Source organism: Ursus americanus, chromosome 3 (assembly GCF_024610735.1).
Source record: "Ursus americanus isolate L20-20 chromosome 3, mUrsAme1.1.p, whole genome shotgun sequence".
Taxonomy (NCBI): domain Eukaryota; kingdom Metazoa; phylum Chordata; class Mammalia; order Carnivora; family Ursidae; genus Ursus; species Ursus americanus.
The window spans coordinates 48,332,781-48,353,699 of record NC_142129.1 but is presented as its reverse complement, the minus strand read 5'-3'; the positions used below and the strand labels follow the sequence as shown (position 1 = coordinate 48,353,699).

Below are 20,919 nucleotides of genomic sequence, written 5' to 3'. Positions count from 1 at the left end.
CAGCCTTTTTCCCTCCGAGGCCTGGGAAAAGCCTAGCACGGCCGGTAGTGAACGGTGACAGTGGCTGACACAGCGAGCCCTAGACACACGCCTCCACGTGGGCTCATTCGACCTTTGCAGCAGATCACGAAGTAGGCAGGTGTCCCCCTTTTTACAGGTGAGGAAACTGAGGCACAAAAAGGTTAAATACTTGCCCTTGGCGAAGGGCAGAGTGGGAATTCACAGCCTCGGCTGCTTGGCACGGAACAGCTCCTCTGCTTTCCCGCTCGCTGTGCCTTCCTGCTTCTCTTCGTGGGAGTCAAGGGTGAAATCTCCCTTCTCGCTTGGCCCTCACCTTCCTCGCCAGTCCTTCGTGTCCAGACTGACGGCACTTTGAGCAGATTTGAACTGGACCAGTAGATTACAATTCCCGATGCTGCTTTTCTCACAAGTGACCGACCTTCTCACAAGTGACCAATTTGTGACAGAGGCGGCCAGCTCGATGGGAAGCTTGTTATTTCCGGCATGTTGCAACCCTTTCCTCCTGAAAGGGAATTTGTCACTCGGTTTGAAAGAGGAACATGTAATGCTCACTTTTGTCTCTACTTTGCCTACCTGTACCTTCTTCTTACCTCAGTCGTGACTGTTCTCCAAACGCCGGAAGGTGCTTTTGTGTGGCTGTCCTACGTCACCTCAGTGTTCCCACCCGACCTCATCTTTCTCGCTCAGCTCTGAAAACACGCGCCCCCTTTCTGACTTCTTCTTTCTGCTGGTGACCAGTCTTTTTCCAGTCACCTGGCTGCTGAGTCATCCTTGACTCCCTTTTCCCTGTCATGCTCTTGTCCAAGTTTTTCTCATTATATACATATTTTTAAATAGACTTTTTTTTTTTCTTAAGAGCAGTTTTAGGTTCACAGCGGACGTGGGGGAGAGCACAGAGAGATCCTATATACTGCCGGCCTCCCTTCCCCCATGATCACCCGAAGTCCACACTTTACATCAGGGTTCACTCATGGTGCTGTACACGCTATGGGTTTTAACAAAGGTCTGACATGCGCCCACCGTTCTAGTATCCTACAGAATGGTTTCACTGCCCCCAGCACCCTCTGTGTTTTGCTTCTTGTTACTTTCAAGTACTTTTCCATCTCCCCCGGCTCACCTTGGGTCCATGATCTCTCCTGTTGGCTGGAGCATCCTAGCAACCCCTGATGAAGCCTCCGGCCTATAGTTCCCCTCCCTGTCAGTCCCTCCTCCACCCCATCCCCAGAGGAGTCATTGCCATCATGTCATGGCAACTCACTCATCCCTGCCTTCCATCAGGATCGAAGTTCAAATTCCTCCTCTTATCCTGCAGGGACTTTCCCATTCTAGATGCCCATGGGAACCCTTCGAGACTTACTTACTTGCAATATTCTATCAACACAGCTCCTCCGCTCTTGGGGGGCTGGATCCCTAGATCTCCAAAAGTGGTACTGCTTCTTAATCACCTGGTCTGGTTTTCTGTGCTTGTCCTAATGCAAGCATCGAGGTCTCATCAAGCCCCACCTTCTCCGTGAAGCCTCTCCCTCTCCATTCTTCCCGGTAGCCTTGTTATCAGTGCTTTTTTTTTTTTTTTTTTTTTTTTCCCCACATACAGTGAGCTTTGCATTACAAGTGAACTGTTTCATTTCTGTGTCTGGGTATCTTTAGGTCATAGAACTCAGAGAGTATAACTTAACCGTTAACAAAAAATACCCCTCCCCAGGACCAGACCTAGAATATCACACAGTAGGTGCTCAGTGATTACTTATAGAACTGAATTGCCATTGTCCTCTATTATTCTTAGAGGGTCCTTTATAGCCCCTGACACTAAAGAGGTCTGTCATGGGAATGTACTACCCTTCTCTCAGTATTACTCCTTTCTGAGGGTGAGAAAGGCACGTCTAGATGTTTGGCTGCTGGCTTCCCCAGGTTCATATACAGACAGAACTCTGCCCCGCCCTCACCTCCCTAAAGCATTCGAGACATTAATAACTCAATTTATTGTTTGCTGTCTTTTAAGCATTTATTTCTAAGGATGTAGCATGGATGCTATGCTGGGCATAGGGGGTACCGTGTGGTGAGTAAGGGGGGCTGGTTCCCTGGCTTTGGATCCTGGCTCCTTCACTTACTAGCTACGTGACCTTGGGCACAGTTTCTTATTTGTAAAATTGAAGTAATGCTACTTGGCTGTCTTGAGGATTAGGTGAGATAATTCATGTTACAAGCCCCTCACGGTGTCTGGCACATGGTTAGCAATCTGCTGTTTTTACTTTGATTACTATTTCTGATTACTAGTGGCATAACTGATGTTATTCCCTGTTTACTGTCCAGTGGAGTTAGGTCAGGAGGAAAGATAGAAAACAGTAGAGGAAGACATGTGGTCCTGAAGACATTCCCCTCGGGGCTGTTGCTGACTAAAAGCTTTCTTTTCTCCCGAGGTGAATGATGAACCCTGGGTGAGAGGAAGAGCGCTGGCAGGAGAGGCAGGGCCCTTGTTCTGATGCCCCGCCTCCAGCCCACGTGCTTGGGCTGCTTCGAAACTTGATGGTGATGCAGACATGGAGAAAATTAGTTGGGACAAATTCAATCAAATTTAATTGACCCAATATTTATTGGGCACTTACTATATGCCAGGTGCTCTGCTAAGTGCTTGGGTTATAAAGCATGAATAATTTGGACAAGGTCCCTGCCCTTGGGGGACCTTTGAGAGGACAGATAATAAACAACAAAATAGATTAATAGATAAAGTAATACAGACTGTGGTAAATTCTTTTTTTTTTAAAGATTTTATTTATTTATTTGACAGAGATAGAGACAGCCAGCAAGAGAGGGAACACAAGCAGGGGGAGTGGGAGAGGAAGAAGCAGGCTCACAGCGGAGGAGCCTGATGTGGGGCTCGATCCCATAACGCCGGGATCACGCCCTGAGCCGAAGGCAGACGCCCAACTGCTGTGCCACCCAGGCGCCCCAGACTGTGGTAAATTCTAAGGAGAAAATAAAATGGTAGAGCATTCCTGGGGGAGTTTGCTTTAGTGGGTGGTCAGGGGAGGCTCTGCTGAGGAGGTGGCATTTATTCATTTATTACTAATTTTTTTTAAAGATTTTATTTATTTATTTGAGAAAGAATGTGTGTGTGTGAAAGAGAGAGAGCATGAGCAGGGGAAGGAGCAGAGGGAGAGGGAGAAGCAGACTCCCTGCCATAGGGAGCCTGATGGGGGGCTCGATCCTGGGACTCCAGAATCATGACCTGAGCCGAAGGCAGACGCTTAACCAACTGAGCCACCCAGGCGCCTCAGGAGGTGGCATTGAAACCAAGACCTGCAAGGTGGGAAGGAGCCACCATAGTGGGTTGGGTGGGGAGGTGGGGGGCACATCAGAGGGAACAAGAGGCACAAAGGGCCTGAGGTGGGCGTTTCAGAACTGGCCTGTAGGGCAATTAGTCACCATGAGTGTGCAGAGGAGTGGAGACAAGGTGTTGGTTGGAGAACCAGAGGAGTGTGCTTTGTAGGGGTTGTGCAAATATAGACCCTGTCCACTGAAACAGTGGTTTTCAAAAACTTTCTATCATCAGTACACTTGAAGGGGCATGCAGTGACCTTCTGGGGTAGGGCTGTTGAGGGGTTGGTGGTGGGGAAGGCTGGGGTATGTGAGATTTGAAAAGAACCCTCCATGATTTGGATACACCTCACTTTCTCCCCTTCCCCAAAATAAGAAGCCTTACTCGTCCTGATCCACTTACAAGTCATGGACTCTTGGGAACTTTAATTTAATTTATTTATTTATTAAGATTTTATTTATTTATTTGAGAGAGAGAGAGCAGAGCCAGCGAGAGAGAGCACAAGCAAGGGTGAGGAACAGAGGGAGAGGGAGAAGCAGACTCCTTGCTGAGCAGGAGCCCCACTCCGGGCTCGATCCCAGGACCCTGAGGTCATCATGACCTGAGCTGAAGGCAGACGCTTAACCGACTGAGCCACCCAGGAGCCCCTCTTGGGAGCTTCTACATCTCTTATTTCTCAGTTAAATTTGTGAGGTTATAGAGGCACTGTAGAACATGGAATTCTTTCAGTTGGTGAGAACATTGGCATGGGCATTTGAGGATGAGTCACTGTTTAATTGGATCACCGCGTGACCCACTTAAGTAAATACTGCTTTTTGAATAGAAAAGTTATTATTCGCTTTTTTTTGAAATTATTTAGAAATGACTTTGGAGATGTCCTTTAATATTTTAATGCATGTGGATGTTGTCCTTTTGTTGAGAGAGGCGGTATAGGGGAGAGCAGAGCATGGTTTCTGGCATTTAGGAGCCCTAGGTTTGAGTCTGGACCCCATAGTGTGGCTTTCGGTGGTCATTTATCCTCTCTGGATATTGGTATCCTCTTCTGTAAAATGAGACGGATAAGTTGCCTGCCTCACCAACTGTCATGGGGCAGTGCTTTCGAAACTGCAGAACGTTAGAAAATAAAAGTTACTTTAAAAAACTTAAATTCCGTGTGAGTGCATTACGGCTAATAGCACTTACGGCCATGATGTAATTCGTGACCATAGAGGATAACTTTTCACTGCTTATGGATGATTGGTTTCTGGAATAATCCGAAGGAGAATATTTTTATAACTGTAGTAGGAATGGGCTTTCTAAGTATGGTGCAAAACTTAGAAGCCATAAGGAAATGATCAATAAAATTCATTACCTACAAACAGTTGGCACAGCAGAACCTGTGTGAGCAAAGTAAAAGACAGATTACAAATCAGAAAAATACATTTGCATTTCATGTTATGTATTAAGGATTATTTTTCCTAATACATAAAGAACTCCTACAAATCCATAAGGAAAAGAACAAACATACTATAGGAAAATGGTCAAAGGATATGAGCAATCTATAGAAAATAATTTAGTGGGTCCTAAACATACAAGAAACGCTGGACCCTCACATGTAATTTTTAAAATTCTAATTAAATTTCACTGAAATAGTACCACATTTCACCTCTCTGGGATTGACAAAGATAAAAACATTTTGAAAACCATCCGTGTTAAGGAGTCTGTGGGAAAACAGAACTCACACATACACGCTTAGTGAATGTGTATTAGTTTCCTACAGGGGCCGCCTTGCCAGTATCTGTCAGAGTTAATAATTCACATGGTCTGGCTTGACTCAGAAATTCCGCTTAAAGAGATTTATTCTTCAGATAGCTTCACAGTGTTCACTGTACATAACAGCAAGCGTGTCTATCGGTGGGAGCTGGTGAGCATGAATTACGGGACATGTGCACAGGGGATAGTACACAGGCACGAAGAGAGAACAGGGATGCTCTGTGGATAACTGTGGCGCGGTCTGCACTGTTAAGTAAAGAGTGAGGTGTAGAGGGGGCGCCTGGGTGGCGCAGTCGTTGGGCGGCTGCCTTCGGCTCAGGGCGTGATCCCGGCGTTCCGGGATCGAGTCCCACATCGGGCTCCTCCGCTGGGAACCTGCTTCTTCCTCTCCCACTCCCCCTGCTTGTGTTCCCTTTCTCGCTAGCTGTCTCTCTCTGTCAAAATAAATAAATAAAAAATCTTTAAAAAAAAAAAAAAAGCAAAGATTAAAAAAAAAAGAGTGAGGTGTAGAAAGGGCCATCCGTGAGTCTACCATTTACAGGAAAGGAAGGGGGGAATAATGACTGTGTGTATGTGCTTGCATATGCATAAAAGAGTTCTGGAAAGATACTAAAAAATGACTAAGAGGTAGGAGAAAGAGGGAGAGTTTTTATTATTCTATATTCTTTTGTATTTTTTGCATCTTGAAATAAGTGTTATATTTTAAGAAATAAATACTAAATATGAAACAAAAAATAGATAATAAAACAGTAGACGAGATAGGGATTGAGCCTACCTGTAGATTCATTAGCATTGTGTTTGATCCCCAGATTAAACATCTTTATGTGTCCACTGTGATCACAGTTCGGGGCTATGAAAAGGGGAGACATTCTTTCCAAGAGCTATTGGCCATTGTGGGCACACAAGACTAACGTACACTACAGTCAGAGGCCAGTGGAAGGACCGTATAATCAAGCGTTCAGGAGCTGGTGCAGCTGAAGCCCGATGGCGATTCGGTTCCATATTGGTCAGGGGAACACTGTTGAAGACATTCACGCAAAAGATTGCGGTAGAGTAATGGCCCCAAGGATGTCCATGTTCGAGTCCCCAGAACCTGGGAATGTTTGCTTGCATTCAAGGATGGATGTGATTAAGTTGAGGGTCTTGAGATGAGATTATGCTGGGTTTTCTAGGTGAGTCCAGTCTAATCACATGGGTTCTTAAATACAGAGAACCTTTCCTGGCTGTGGTCAGAGGGAGATGTGCCCACAGAAGAAGGGTCAGAGAGATGATATGTGGCTGGCTTGGAAGATGGAGAAAGGGGCCAGGAGCCAGGGAAGGCCAGCAGCCTCTAGAAGCTGGAAAAGGCAAGGGAGCAGTCTCTCCTTTAGAGCCCCCAGCCGTGCAGATGCGTTGATTTTTGCCAAGAGAGATTGGTGTTGGATTTCTGACTGACAGAGCTGTACGATAATAAATTTGTGTTGTTTTAAGCCACAAAATTGATGACACTTCGTTACAGCAGCTTTAGGAAATGAATACAAAGATGATGTAGAAATAACCCCGAAGCCTTGCTCTTATGGGTTTTCTAATTTAGGAGGGAAGCGATGACAAAATCTAATCAATAATCATGCCAAGCAAATGTGGAAAGTGGCATGGAGATGTGCAAGGAGCTGTCCATGAAGGGGTCGGGGAAGGCTTGGGGAGCAGGTGCTGGCTGGACTGTGCTGTGAGAGGCAGTTGCTGGTTGGGATGAAGGACTCTGGTGCTGACTGTGGGCTTGAGTCTTATCTCTTCCTCTTCCTAGCTATGGGGCCTGGAGAGTCAATCTCTCTGTGCCTCAGTTTTCTGATCTGTAAAGTGGGGATACTAATAATGCCTCTTCAAAGGGCTGTTGTGCAGAGTCAGCAAGTTAATGGGTGTCAAGTGCTTGGAGTAGTTCCTGGCCATTCCAAGCGCTGTGGACGTGTTTGCTGTTGATATTTTGCCCTAGTGGTGGATGGGTAAGGCAGAGGCAGGCAGAGAGCAATGGTGGAACATCTGAGGGCAGCAAGCCCACTGCTCTTGGTTGAGTGGTGGGAGCACCAGTGGGGAGAAGGAGCAGAAGATACGGCTGTTTAGGGGCATGGAGCCAGATGGTGGTGGCCTGGGGCCCTGGACTGAAGAGCATCCACTTAGTGCCCTGGAGGATTGAGCAGGTAGGATGACAGTGAGTAGAGCAAGAGTGCTGATCAGATTTCTTTAAATGGGGAGGCGGTTGGTTTCTGAGCCCTAACTCCAGAGTCTTCTGCCCACTTACCTTGTCTTTTCTGTCCCCTCACAATGAGCAGCCTGACCTCTAACCCAGATGATCTTCTTCATTCCCCTCTGTGCTCCCTCTGCCACCCTGCCGGGTTTGGATTCAGGGGCCACCACCTAGGATCTTACCAGTACCAGATCATCAGGGTTCAGGGTCTCTAGAGAACATTCTGGCATCTATAGTTGGCTCTCCTGTGTGGATACTCAGAGTCACCTACTTTGTCAAAGCCAGCTTTCAGCCTCTTCTGTGTCCCACAGATGGAGGAGCAGAAACCTGACCTACGTGGCTTCGGCAGGTCCCCACAGGCTAATGGCTGGGCCCAGAGGTGAGCCTGGGCCTATCCCTGTTGTCTTTCAGAAGTCAGCTCCCTTCTGGCCATTTGGGGTCTGTGTCCTCTCAACATGTAGCACTGGTTCTTGAGCAGATGAGCCAGCAGAACCTTCAGAGTTCTTGGAGAGAATGATCCTGAGGTAGGGCATTTGAAGGAGAAATGGGAATCTGCCTTTTCCAGACCAGCGGCCTGGTCCCTGTGTGTTCTCCCTCTGCTTTTTGGAAATCCCTCTTTGCTCACAGCTCAGATTCCTCTTGCTGACTCTGGGATGCCCAGGGCCTCTTAGGGAGCTGTCCCGAAATAGGGGATCCTCAGTGTGTCTTTCCTCCCCATCTCCCGAGAACTCTATGCTCTTGACTCATCTCAGCCTTCTGCCCCTCCTCTCACTTTTGCTTTCACCCCCTAAACATTTAGATGCCAGCGTATCAGTCTTTCAAGGCCTCTTCTCTCCTACATTATCTGATAAGTGAACCTGTGCAAAGGGTCAGGTAGGTGCTAATGAGTGGATTTCTTATGATCGTGTGAGGAAACGTCCAGGCCCCTCTGTCCTTGGACAAGTCCTCACTTCCATTAGGTGTCTCTTCTTACCTGAGAAACAGAGACCAGACCATAGTACTTTCCCCGCCTCACAGGATTGTTGTGACTAGGATATCACTCATTCATTCATTTGTTCAGTCATCTGTTTTGTAGTGTCTACACAGTGGCGGGTACTGTGCCAAGCAGCCGGTATAAACTCGTGATAAAACACAGTGCCGGCCCTGCTCTTGTGGAGACAGATCACAAACAAGAGACAGCCTGTGTGTTGACAGCTTATGGGTACGAGTTAATGTCTGTGACAGGGTCAAGTCATCACTGTGGTGGCCGTCAGTTTACCTGGACAGAGGCCTTCTGGTGAAGCAGCGGTCTGGGCTCAAGGTCTCCTGGGTTTCTGCGTGGAGGGTGGGGAAACATCTGTGAGCGTTTTGCGTTTCCTTTCCCTTCATCCCACAGTGGAAGTTCTCTTTTCCTCTGCCAGGGCTTTCCTCTGGCATCTGGGTGGTGTTTGGACAGGCGCCTGGCCTTTCCCGTCACCGCCTTCTCGGAACGAGACCAGGAGGAAGGGGCCTCCTGACAGGTGAGCGCCTAGGTGTGCTCCCTGGACACGGGGCTGCTTCCTTCCCAGTCCTGTGTGCAGGGAAGGAGAGGGGAACTTGGCTTTTGCCGCAAATGGCGGAAGCTTTGGTCCCTGTTGACGTTATTAAAGTTGGCAGGAGGAGCGACTGGAGATTTAGGACCATGGCGGTAAAGCAGTTGCTTACAATTATATTTTGAGGAAACTCAGGATGCTGGTGGTCGCGCGTAGGTCTGGCTGTGGGTTACTTCATTCGAAATGGAGGCTACACACAGTTCTTAAAACTTTCACATGAGGGCTTGTGCAGGGTGCTTGAGAGCATGACTGTAGCTGCACACCCCTTCCTCTTCCTGAGGGAACAGGCTGCGAGTGATTCCACCCCCAGGTGGTAGCGGCTTGGGAAATACATGGGCTGCCTCTTGGGAGAGGGCCCAGTGCTTATATGAAGAAGATGCATGAAGCACACAGAGGAATCAAGATGGAGAAGCTAATTGGCAAAAGGAAGATGCTAGCTGTGTGTGGGTGTGTGCACACGGCCACAGAAGAGGCATGAGGGGACATCTTTGTTTGCGACATTTTGGGAATCCTGCAGTTTCTCTTTCTCAGTCCTTCCTGTACGGCTAAGTAGAAAACCACTTAAATATCTGATCATTAAAAAAAAAGTTTTTTTATTGTAGTAAGAACACTTAATGTGAGATCTACCCTCTTAACCAATTTTTTTTTCCTTTTATTTTTTTAAGTAGGCTCCACAGCCAGCATGGAGCCCAACGTGGGGCTTGAACTCATCACCCTGAGCTCAAGACCTGAGCTGAGATCGAGAGTCGGATGCTTTACCGACTGAGCCACCCAGGTGCCCCTTCACAAGTTTTTAAGTGCGCAGTGTGGTATTGTTAACAATGAGTACCATATCGAACAGCGGCTCTCTAGATTGGTTCTTCTAGCGGATACTTGATCCTGTTAGAACCTCTAAGGCGATGTCTTTCCTCCCCAAGGCTATTATTTCACTCACCTGCAGTACTTTTCTTGGCTAAGAGGTTGCATAGCCGGGTTCTCCAGAATTGTTCTGTTAGGCCAGTGAGACCTGCTGTCTCTGTGACCCTCCGAAAAGAATATTCAGAGGAATTCTATACCTGTAAAGATTGCATGTTAAAAAAGGGTTAGATTGTGTAGGCTTTCATGAATTTGGGGCTCTGCCAAATCAATGTGGCTAAGTTTGTTTTTTTCCCCTTTTTTTCCTGAGCATTTGTGTAACAAAATCCACTCTCCGGATTGTCTGCACCTCCTCTCTCTTCTCAGAACTCAGTGTTCACCTGGGGTATAAAAATAAAAAACATTGCAAAGTTGGAGCTGTCATCAGACCGATAATCAGACCCCGAGCCCTTTAAAAACCCGGTTTTTTGACAGGTAGCAAATGTAGTTGTTTTTTTTTTAAAGTTACTCCTTTTTTGTCTTGGATGTGTTTTCAAAATATAGCCCCTTCTCAAATACTATCTTTTTTTGTTTTTTGTTTTTTTAAAGTAGGCTCCATGCCCAGCATGGGGCTTGAACTTAGGACCTTGGGATCAAGAGTTAGATGAAGCTCTACTGACTGAGCCAGCCAGGCACCCCAAAATATAGTCCATGCTCCTGAAGGACTCAATACTTGTACTGTTTTACATTTTAATATTATGAGTGACTCTAACATGGGATGGTGCTAGGGCTTGCTTAAAGGATTTTGCTTAGGGTCACCTGGCTGGCTCAGTCGGTCAGGCATGTCTCTTGATGTCGGGGTTGTGAGTTCAAGCCCCACATTGATGGTAGAGATTACTTAAAATCTTAAAAAAAAAAAAAAAATTCAGGGGTGCTTGGCTGGCTCGGTTGGTGGAGCACACGACTTTCGATCTCGGGGTTGTGAGTTTGGGCCTCACGTTGGGCGTGGAGCTTACCTAAAAAAAGACAAAAAAGATTTTGCTCTGAAACCCTTGGGATTTTCCTTGTGACAGTGACTTGCGAAGAATTGCTGAGATTTAATAACTATTTTTTGTTGTGAATATAGTTTCCTTTATTTCCAGTTGCTTTCAGTTTCGTAGCTGAGTGCTAAGAAAATAGCCTGTGAACGCCATGTGATTCTGCTTCAAGTGTTTTGAGAAAACAGATATTCAAGGAAGGGACTTAGCAGATTAAAATAGCAGGAAAAAGAATCAAAACAGCAAGGGGCGGGGCGCCTCTCTGGCTCAGACGGTGGAGCATGCGACTCTTGATCTCGGGGTTGTGAGTTCAAGCCACATACTGGGTTTAGAGATTACTGAAAAATAAGATCTTTAGAAAAAATTGTTTAATTAAAAGAATTAAAACAGAAATAAGCCATATGTAGGGGAAAGAATCAACCAGAATGAATCAGAAACATGATTTATTATTAACGATGTATTGATGGGGTCGATGAAGAGTCCAGCTCTTGTACTGCTCTCCTTCAAATGGGAAGGTGGTACTGGGTCTCCCCACTGGGAGATTTTATGTTTGAGATCCTCTTTCAGTTCTGCCAACATTGTTAACTTGCCCCTCAGAACGGGCAGGTGGCATTGTGCTACCTGCACATAGATGTCCACTGGGCTGCCTGTGCTTGGTGCAGTGCCCAAGTGGCTGGCTGATTTCTGAGTACTGTTTTTCCCCATTTATGCATGCAATCGGTGTAAATGTGTATGGAGAACCCATTATGTGCCTGGTACTGTGGTAAGAGATTAGGGATCCTAAGTAAACAAGCACATTGAGGAGCTGAGCTGGGCCTGAGCTTACAGTTTGGTGGGGAGACAGACATTAACTCAGTAGTGACACAAGTAAGGGTAAAAATATCACCGTGATCAGAACTACAGAGGAAGATGATGGTGCGAGGGAAGCGTAACTAGGGGGATTTAACTTTGCTGAAGGGAGTTAGGGAAGCTCCTTTGGGTTAGTGAGTTGGGGACCGAGATGAGAAAAGTGAGTAAAGGTTAACTAAACAGGTGGGTTTGAATTCCAGCATTGCCCTTGGACAAATTATCGACCCTGTGATGACCTTGAGCAAGCTGCTTCACCTCTCGAAGCCTTAGTGTCTTCATCTATAAAATGGGTGGTTGTGGGACTTCAGTGAGGCAGGGCACATAATATACTTTGCACAATGCCAGCACGTAGCTGACATCATAAATAGCTATTTTTATTACTGTCAGTGTTTTCTGTTCATTTGGAAACTTTGAAAAGATACTTGTTTTGAAATCTTTTTTTTTCTGGTTAGCAAGAGCCACAAAATACCTGAGGATACTTAACTTGGTAAATGGAAGCCTAAAGGTAGATTACTGATGGTCTTCAACGAGTCCAAGTGTCCTTGGCACCTAAGACTTGGGAGAGGCTCATACAAAGCCACGCCGGTGGGAAGTCACATTCAGAGTGGGGCTGCCTTGGAAGCAATTGTAATGTACTAGGATTCTAAGACCTGGTATTGTTAGGTCACATCTACATTTCTGTTTCTCATGGCAGTGAATCTTGAGTAGCCAGGCTAATGCTTATTTTCTGTACCAATACCATATTCTGTTTGCCCAGTGATTTTTGCTACAGTGTAGTTTTGCATGGGTATTTCTTATAGCTAAAGATGTAGTGGTCCCTGTGCATCCTTTGAGAATGGCGAGTTTTTCTTTTCTCTCTCTGCTCCAGGACATACACTTACACATGTCTGTGTATACAATGCAGCTTTTTACTGAAATAATAAAGTTTTGCATCTTTCATTGTTCTTAGATTTGAAGAAAAAGGTACCAAAGATTCAGCCAGTGGTCACACTTAATTTTTATTGCACACTTGGTAAGTGCTTTAAGTACGTTACATTATCTGATTTAATCCTCACCCTATGAAACAGGCACTATTAAGAATCCTTTCCTCCCCCTGCAAGAAAACGGAGGACCAGAGAAGTTAGGTAACTTGTCCAAGTTGACATAGCCATGAGTGGCGTAGTTGGGATTTGAACCCAGATGTGAATGGCTCCAAATCTGAGCTCTGAGCACATCTGTATTTTCAAATCACAAAAGTAATGTATTTTAAAAAATAAGAGTTGTGGACAATCCAGGAGTTTATAAAAGAGAAAAAAGGAAGTACCCCCCCCCCCCCCGGTACGCCTCAGTTGCATTCACTTTGGTACACACGCTCTGGATCTTTTTCAGTGCGTATAAGTGTATACACATGTATGTTGTTAAAAAACAAAATTCAACTGGTCAGTATCCCATCCAGCAAGTAGAGATTGTACGATATGGAAGGTTTTTATAGGAAGGAGGATGGGGCAGGGAAGTTATTAGCAAAAAAAAGAGAAAGAATTGCTTTAGGCAAGGTCATTTTCGCTTGGGAGGAGTAGGGGGTATGACCACACAGATGACCTTACCTTCCTTTTGGAGGGGGCGTGGGAAGTGGGATGAAGAGGGCCCATGCGACAGATTATCTTCTTGGTGCTGACCAGAAAATTCCTGACTGACCTGTGAAGACTACATTTCTGGGGGAGGTTAAAACTGCATTTAGGTTAGGTATGAAGCCCTGGTTCGCTGGCGTGGTCTAGCATATGTGACTCCATTTTGGGCTTTTGGTTTTCTCTTTGAAATGTACACACTTCAGCAATGGAGTCACACCACACATTTTGTTCTGCAAGTCATTGTTCCCACTTTGTGCGTCATGGGTAGTATGTACAGATCCTGCCCCCCCCATCTTTTTTGAACAACTGCAAGGTATTCCACGAATGTGTCTTACTCTATGTAATCGTTCCCTTACTAGTGGGCGTTCAGGTTGTCTCCGCTTCTCCAGTTATAAACATGGCCACGGGTGAGCGGCCTTACACATGTGGCTTTGCACCTGGGTGCTCGGCTTTCTCGGGGATCCCTTCTTAGAAGTGGGGATGCTGGGTTGAAGGAGGTGCGAGCTCTAGACTTTGGAGTCAGTAAGGTGTGAACACTGCTCTGACTCACATGTGCCCGTGAGGCCGGCAGATCAGTACCCAGCCCAGAGCCACGGGACAGAGCTAGTGAATGGGCATGAAGGTTCTCCCAGCTAGCTTACCCTTTTCAAATTTATGAAGGTAACAAGTTAGCCATGTTGGAATCTTGACTTTTGCTTCAATCCAGATGTATTCAGGGAGAACTTGAATCTGTCAAGTCTTCTTTCTCACTCCCCAACCACATGTATCGGTTTGCCCTTCTAGTATTTGCCCTTCTAGTATTTTGTTAATCTTTGGACTTGAAATAGCTGACAAAATCACAAGATTAGTGTTGTCTGAACAACATTCCCTCTGGCTTTAATTTGGTCAGTTTTGTGAGGCCTTGCCCCTGAGTCTTTTCCTAGCCAGACTCTCCGCGCCAAAGCTCCTTTCCCGGTGGACCTCAGACCCATGAAGTCACGGGGCCAGCAGTGACAACTGGTCCAGGTTATGCCGGGGCAGGAAATGAATCGCGTACCGGGAGTGAGTGAGGCCAGCTGACCATTGGGCACCCTAGAGACTTCGCTGTCCTCTGCTTCTGTGTTCAACAACAACTTAAGTTAAGGCGCTGAACAAGTCACTTTAATTTTTTCCTTGTAATTTACCAGGTTTTCACCTGGGGCTCTGACGAGGCTCAGGGCAGGGGTTATTCCTGTCTGACGCATGGCTCACATCACTCCACCTCTGCTCTATCTCCCACCTTCTCCCTGCCTGGCAGCCCCGTGGCAGAGGGCACTGGGTGAGCTGATCCTGCCCCTTTCCCATGGAGCCAAACAAGCCCTTTAGAATATTTACTTTCAGAGGTCAGAGAGCATTTCTTTGGATTCTTTCACTTGGTCCTTAGGTTTCTCCCCTGGACCATGAGGAATGACCATGTTGGTCTCCTCTGAGTTGGGAGGCCTTGAAGCTGAAGTGGTTATTGTTTAACCTGGTAGATTCTCATGAAGGAAGGAACTGGAGTAGCACTTACAGATTCCTCCGAGGTGATCTTTTCCAGTAACTGATGAGAATAGGAATCGGAATCAGAATGACCTAAGGGCTTGCTTGGGTGACTTGTGAGGCCTGTTCTCCTTTTCCTTCCCAAAGCTGTGTTAGAGTGAAGGGTTAGTTTTGGGGTCTGCCTTTTAATTTGTTTCTACGAAAGTTTTCCTAAGATAAATTTAGACCTGACTGACTTGTATATAACTTCACAGTAGTGAGGCATAAAGATGGCAATTTATTGGCTCACATTTGAAATACTGTGAAATGAAATTAGAGATTTTGGGGCGCCTCAGTGGCTCAGTCAGTTCAGTGTCCGACTCTTGATTTTGGCTCAGATTATGATCTCGGGGTCGTGGGATCGAGCCCCTTGTCTGACTCACGCGGGGCGTGGAGCCTGCTTAAGATTCTCTCTCTGCCTCTGTCCCCTCCCCACACTCGCCTGCTCACTCTCTCTAAAACAAAATAGAGATTTTTAAAAATACACGTAATCTTTTCAAACTAATACTGTATGAAAAATAAGTGCCAGCGGGTTACGGTGCCGATACTTCTCTCTGTGGACTGCGGGGAGGTTGTACCAGCTAGCTCACGGTAAGACCTTGAACACATCAGCTATTCCTTTGCCTTTTAGCTTTTCAGATTCAGGAGAACTAAACACGGTGTCGAGAAAACAGCGTGAACGTGCTCCTCTGACTGTTCGCTACGTTGTGAGAGACAGAGGCACTTTACATATCCAACAGGATAGTCCAGGGGCCCCGGACCAGGTAACAGGAAGCTGTGCGTCTGACCGCATCTTTCCTCTGGGGCCTTACTTTCAGCCATCCCCCAGTCCCTGCCGCAGTGAACCACTTCCTGTTCCCACCTTCAGGCCTCACGGCCCATAATCCTACATTCTCGCCACTTGGAACCATCCTCCGCCATCTTACCTCCATCAGGAAGGCAGTACGACGGAAGGTTAAAGGGACGACCAGCACAGACACTGGAGCCAGACTGTCTGGGTTTCAGATCCCAATTCTGTCACTTAGTAGCTTTATGACCTTTGACAAATTACTTGTTGATTTCTTGGTGTCTCTGTTTTCTTAACTGTAAAATGGGGATCACATTCATGCTTACCTCATAGGATTTTTTTTTTTTTTTTAAGATTTTATTTATTTGAGAGGGAGAGAGTAAGAGAGAGAGAGAGAGAGCAGGAGCGAGGGGAGGGGCAGAGGGACAGGGAGAAACAGACTCCCCACTGAGCAGGGAGCCCGATGTGGGGCTCGATCCCAGGACTCCAGGATCATGGTCTGAGCCGAAGGCAGATGCTTAACTGACTGAGCAGTCCAGGTGCCCCTCATAGGATTCTTTTTGAGGATATATGCAAAGTTCTTAGAATGGTGACTCTGTCAGAAGCACTCTGTGTGTTGGCTATTATCATCGTCATCTTTTGAGGTCCAGCCTGTCCCGTAAGCCTATGACTGTTAACCATGATGGGATTTGGGGCCTGCAGACCTAGGTTCGAATTTGAACCCTGCCACGTGCAAGGGTGACCTTAGATGGTTTTTTAACTCCTTTGAATGTCATTTTCCACATCAGAAGCACAGTATATCATATAGTTGCTAGGTGAGTCATGTGTGAACTGTGTGTGAAGTTTCTGGTTTAGTACTTGACAACTGGAAGGCACATACCGATTGTTAGTTTCTATCCCCCCCCCCCCCGCCCCTTCCCCCCAGCACTCTGCTTATCACCTGATGCCCTGTACTTGCTTGGTTGCATCTCCTCCATTAAACTGTATGTTCCTTAGTTTTCTTTGTACATAGCACACATTTATTCTTTTATTTATTCAGTGATTTTCTCACTCATTTATTCACTCAGTCATTTTGTCCATTCATGCATGTTCCGTCTCTTTTGTTTATTCAAAAATCGTTTACTGAGCTTCTGCTAAGTGTGTTGGGCCCTGGGAATCTACGTGATTCCCGCGAGAGTTTAGGAGAGAAATGATGAGATCCTGAGCTAGTCTAGTGACATTGGAGTCCAAGAGAAGGGAGTGGACTTAGGAGGCATTCAGAGAGAGGCGTGGCCGGGCTTGCTGACCAATTGGATTTGGAAAGTAAGAGAAAGGAAGGAATCAGAGACAGTTTCTGGGAGTCCCATTTGAGTCACTGTGCGAATGTTGACATGATTAATGATTAAAATGGGCAACACAGGAGGCAGGAGAATTGGCAGGGCCCCAGCAGCGCACAGGGAAAAGGTGTCATGTGACAGGCAGCCTGGATTGGACACGCTAAGTTAGAGGTGCCGACAGGATGGCTGGATGGAAATGTTCACTGGGAGGTGGCCAGGCTGTCCTCAAAGGCAGTTCTAACTCTGGACTCCTTTGGAGGTGATATGGATATGGGAATGGTAGCCAAGACAGAAGGAGTAGAGTGGAAGAGAAGAGGGCTGCCAGTGGCCCACTGGGGAATTGTCCTGATTCAATGGAAGGTGACAGTGAGTTTGTGGCTTCTGCTGAGAAGTGTCCCCCACCATGAGCATACTATTGACTGTGTACTTCAGGGTTAGCCCTGGGGGTGTCAGTACAGAGGAAGGGAGAGGAAGACCCATCCCCCCTTTGTGAGCCTCACCATGGAGTGCGCTTTCACAAGACTTCCTTGTCACTGGCTCTCTCTTGCCTTTCAGGTTTCAGTTCAAATGTCACTTCCCCAGAGAAGCCTTCCCTGATCACCCCAATGTGAAGTAGTCTGCATCAAGCACCTGTAGTCACTCTTGATTACATTAGCCTGTTGTTTTCTTCATTATGCTTACTCATTACCTTGTCCATTTATTTGCTCACATGTTTGTTTCCTGTCTTTTTCACTGATGTCAATGAAACCAGGAACCTGGTGTCTTGTTCATTGCCCCATCTCTGATGTCTGCAGTAGGCCCGGTCCTTCATAGGTTGAATGAATTAACCAGGGTTGCCCATCTACATCGGGGTAAGAGGAAGTTGAGCTTGTTTGTTGGGGAAGGAAGCAGTTGGAATTAGTAAGGGTGAGGGGCAATCGAACCAATGTCTTGGAGGAGGTAGGAGAAATAAGATCATGAAGATGGGAGAGTGTGATCCTTTTCTTTGAGACTGAGGGAAGTGGGTGAGTAAATGGGTAGATTTCAAGGGGGCAGAGAACCAAGATGAAGAATATAAACCTGGTGGTCTTACTGTTTTGATGAAGTAGGAGGTAAAAGTTACCAGATGACAGAGGGGTAGCGGACCGGGAGGAGGTAGGTGGCTAGAGGTGAGAGGTGAAGGTCTGAAGATGCTGGCATGAATGGAAGATTCTTGAGCCCCGGAGGACTCCACCAAAGTTGGAACTCATAACCTAGTGGTGGAACCAGTCACAGAAACAATGGGATTTTTCTTTAGTGGTAGGTGGGACAAGAGGAAATGGAGGTGACAGAGGTTAAGTTGATCCGTGTTTGGAGGTTTGACAGATAGAAAAGAAAGGTGTCAGCGGAACAGGAAATGAGGGGTGCTGGAGGGAGAGTATTTGAAAGGTTCAAGGAAGTGAAGTCCAGAGGAAGAATAGGAAGGATAGGATGCAAGTTCTGGTGGTTTTTCATTCAAGTGGAAGAGCAAATTGGGTGAGAGTAAGGAAGTGAGAAAAGGAAGGGTGGGCTGTGGTAATCAGGGGAGACTTCTAGTTTTCCATTTTAAGGAGCAGTTCCTGGGTCGGGATCTGGTCACAGGGTGAACACTTGTTGGTTGAGAAGTTAGGAACGAATAGCCTATGTCAAGGCCAGGGGATGTTAGGTCATTACCCATGAATGAGGTCCTCCTTGGAGGGATCAGGAAAAGGTGGCAAAGAACACAGAAGAGGTTCCTAAAAATGTAGAAAGGAGAAGCAGAAAACTGGAGAGAAGGAAGTCATTCCAGGAAGTGAGGAGGAGGGAGTTGGTCACGAATTCCTAGGTTCCAGGTACTGGTTGGTAGGTTATTGTCTGGAGACTGTAGCGGCCAGGGGAATTTGGTTTTCTCCTGGTCCTTAGAAATGGGAGTGCTGAGGACATGAGCAGCTTTGACTTGTAAGGGCCACAAGGGAAGGGACGAGTGGAGAAGCCAGGGCGCAGCCAAGATAGAGCTGTTGAGATGGGCGTGCGTGCGGGGCACTTGCTGGCTCTAGGAGGAGAGTTCCCGAGGCAGAGTGGGAGGAAGGGTTGCAAGAAGGGCTGGCAGAGCAAGATTGGGGTCAGAGCCAAGTAAGGCTGGGAGAACCCCAGGGGTAGATGATGCCTGGACGGCCTTCAGCCTGCCAGGCGTTGTGGTTTGCAGGATGAGAGACACTGGGACCATGAATAAAGTGGGTCAAGCTCAGAGTTTCAGGTAACAGTTAAAAAAAAAAACAGCTTTATTGAAGTATCTGCATACTATACAATTTACCCAATTAAGTATACTATTCACTGATTTTAGTATATTTGCAGATATATACAGCCATCACCATAATTTTAATTTTTTAAATTTTTTAATTTTTAAAATTTTTTAATTTTAAATTTTTTATTATTTTAATTTTTTATTATAATCATATTTTTTATTATATTATGTTAGTCACCATACAGTATATCCCTGGTTTTTGATGTAAAGTTCGATGATTCATTAGTTGTATATAACACCCAGTGCACCATGCAATACGTGCCCTCCTTACTACCCATCACCAGCCTATCCCATTCCCCCACCCCCCTCCCCTCTGAAGCTCTCAGTTTTTTAATTTTTAAAAAAGATTTTTATTTATTTTATCAGAGAGAGATTGAGAGCACAAGCAGGGGGAGCAGAAGGCAGAGGGAGAAGCAGGCTCCCTGCTGAGCAAAGGAGCCCAGTGCAGGCATGATCCTAGGACCCTGGGATCATGCCCTGAGTCGAAGCAGACAACTTAACCCACTGAGCCACCCAGGAGTCCCAGCCATAGTCCATTTTAGAAAGCTTTTATCACCTGATTTCATTGCCCTGTAGCTGTCACTTCCCTGAACCCCTAAACTCCACCCCTCTACTCTCCACCCACCCCACCCAGTAACCCTAAGCAACCAGTAATCTATTTTCTGTTTTTGTAAAAGAGTTCCCGATTCTGGACTTTCATATGAATGGACTTGTGTAATATGTGGACTTTTGTGGATTGTTTCTAACATGATGTTTTCAAGGTTCATCCAAGTTGTAGTGTGTATCAGTACTTCATTCCTTTTTATGGTCAGATAACAGCTTATTGTATGGATGTACCACAATTTGATTATCCACAATTATCCGTTCGTCCATTGATGGACATTTGGGTTATTTCCACCTTTTGACTATTATGAGTAATGCCGATATTTATATACTAGTTTCTCTGTGGACATACGTTTTCCTTTCTTTTGAGTGTACACTTAGGAGAATTGCTGGGTCAAATGTGAGTCTGTGTTTGGGATGCCTGGGTGGCTCAGTCAGTTAAGCGTCTGCCTTCAGCTCAGGTCATGATCCCAGGGTCCTGGGATCGAGCCCCACTTCGGGCTCCTTGCTCGCATGGAGTCTGCTTCTCCCTCTGCCTGCTGCTCCCCCTGCTTGTGCTCTCTCTCTCTCTGACAAATAAATAAAATATTTTTAAAAAATGTGAGTCTGTGTTGAATGGTTTGAGAAACTGCAGGATTGTTTTCTGAGGTGGCCGCACCTCTTTACAAATCCACCAGCAGTGTATGAGGGTTCCAATTTTTCTATATCCTTGCCCGAATTTGTTATTATCGGACTTTATGATTCTAGCCAGCCTAGTGGGAGTGAAGTGGTGTCTTACTGTGGTTTTGATTTGCTTTTCTCTGAAGACTAATGATATGGAACATCTTTTCATGTGCTTATTGGCCATTTCTCTATTTTCCTTGGAGGAGGAACGTCTGTTGAGGATCCTCTGCCGTTTTTGAAATGAGTTATCAGCTGTTATCTGTATTAGTTATCAATGATCTTTTTATTATATTTAGACATGTGATATATGTTTATTATTTTTCCAGCTTTATTGAGGCATAATTGGCAAATAAAATTGTAAGATATTTAGAATGTACAATGTGAAGATTTGATAATACATATCCATTGTGAAAGGATTCTCCCATCAAGTTACTTACCACATCCATCGCCTTACTTTTTTTCCTTTTTTCTCTTCTTTTTTTTTTTTTTTTTTGGTGAGACTATTTTACTCTTTTAGAAAATTTC

At 45.9% G+C, this 20,919-nt stretch overlaps 1 protein-coding gene across 3 annotated transcripts in view; it reads left to right on the top strand.

The window, feature by feature from the left end:
- The window catches only part of SNX10 (sorting nexin 10), a 70,100-nt gene that overhangs the window by 7,246 nt on the left and 41,935 nt on the right, over positions 1–20,919 (top strand). Inside the window, exon 2 of one of the 3 annotated variants that reach the window (XM_045792994.2) lies at positions 15,376–15,508. The exons of the other annotated variants lie outside the window; for them this stretch is intronic. The gene's annotated coding sequence lies outside the window, so the exon portion shown is untranslated. The remainder of the gene's footprint in view (positions 1–15,375; positions 15,509–20,919) is intronic. 3 annotated transcript variants of the gene reach the window in all.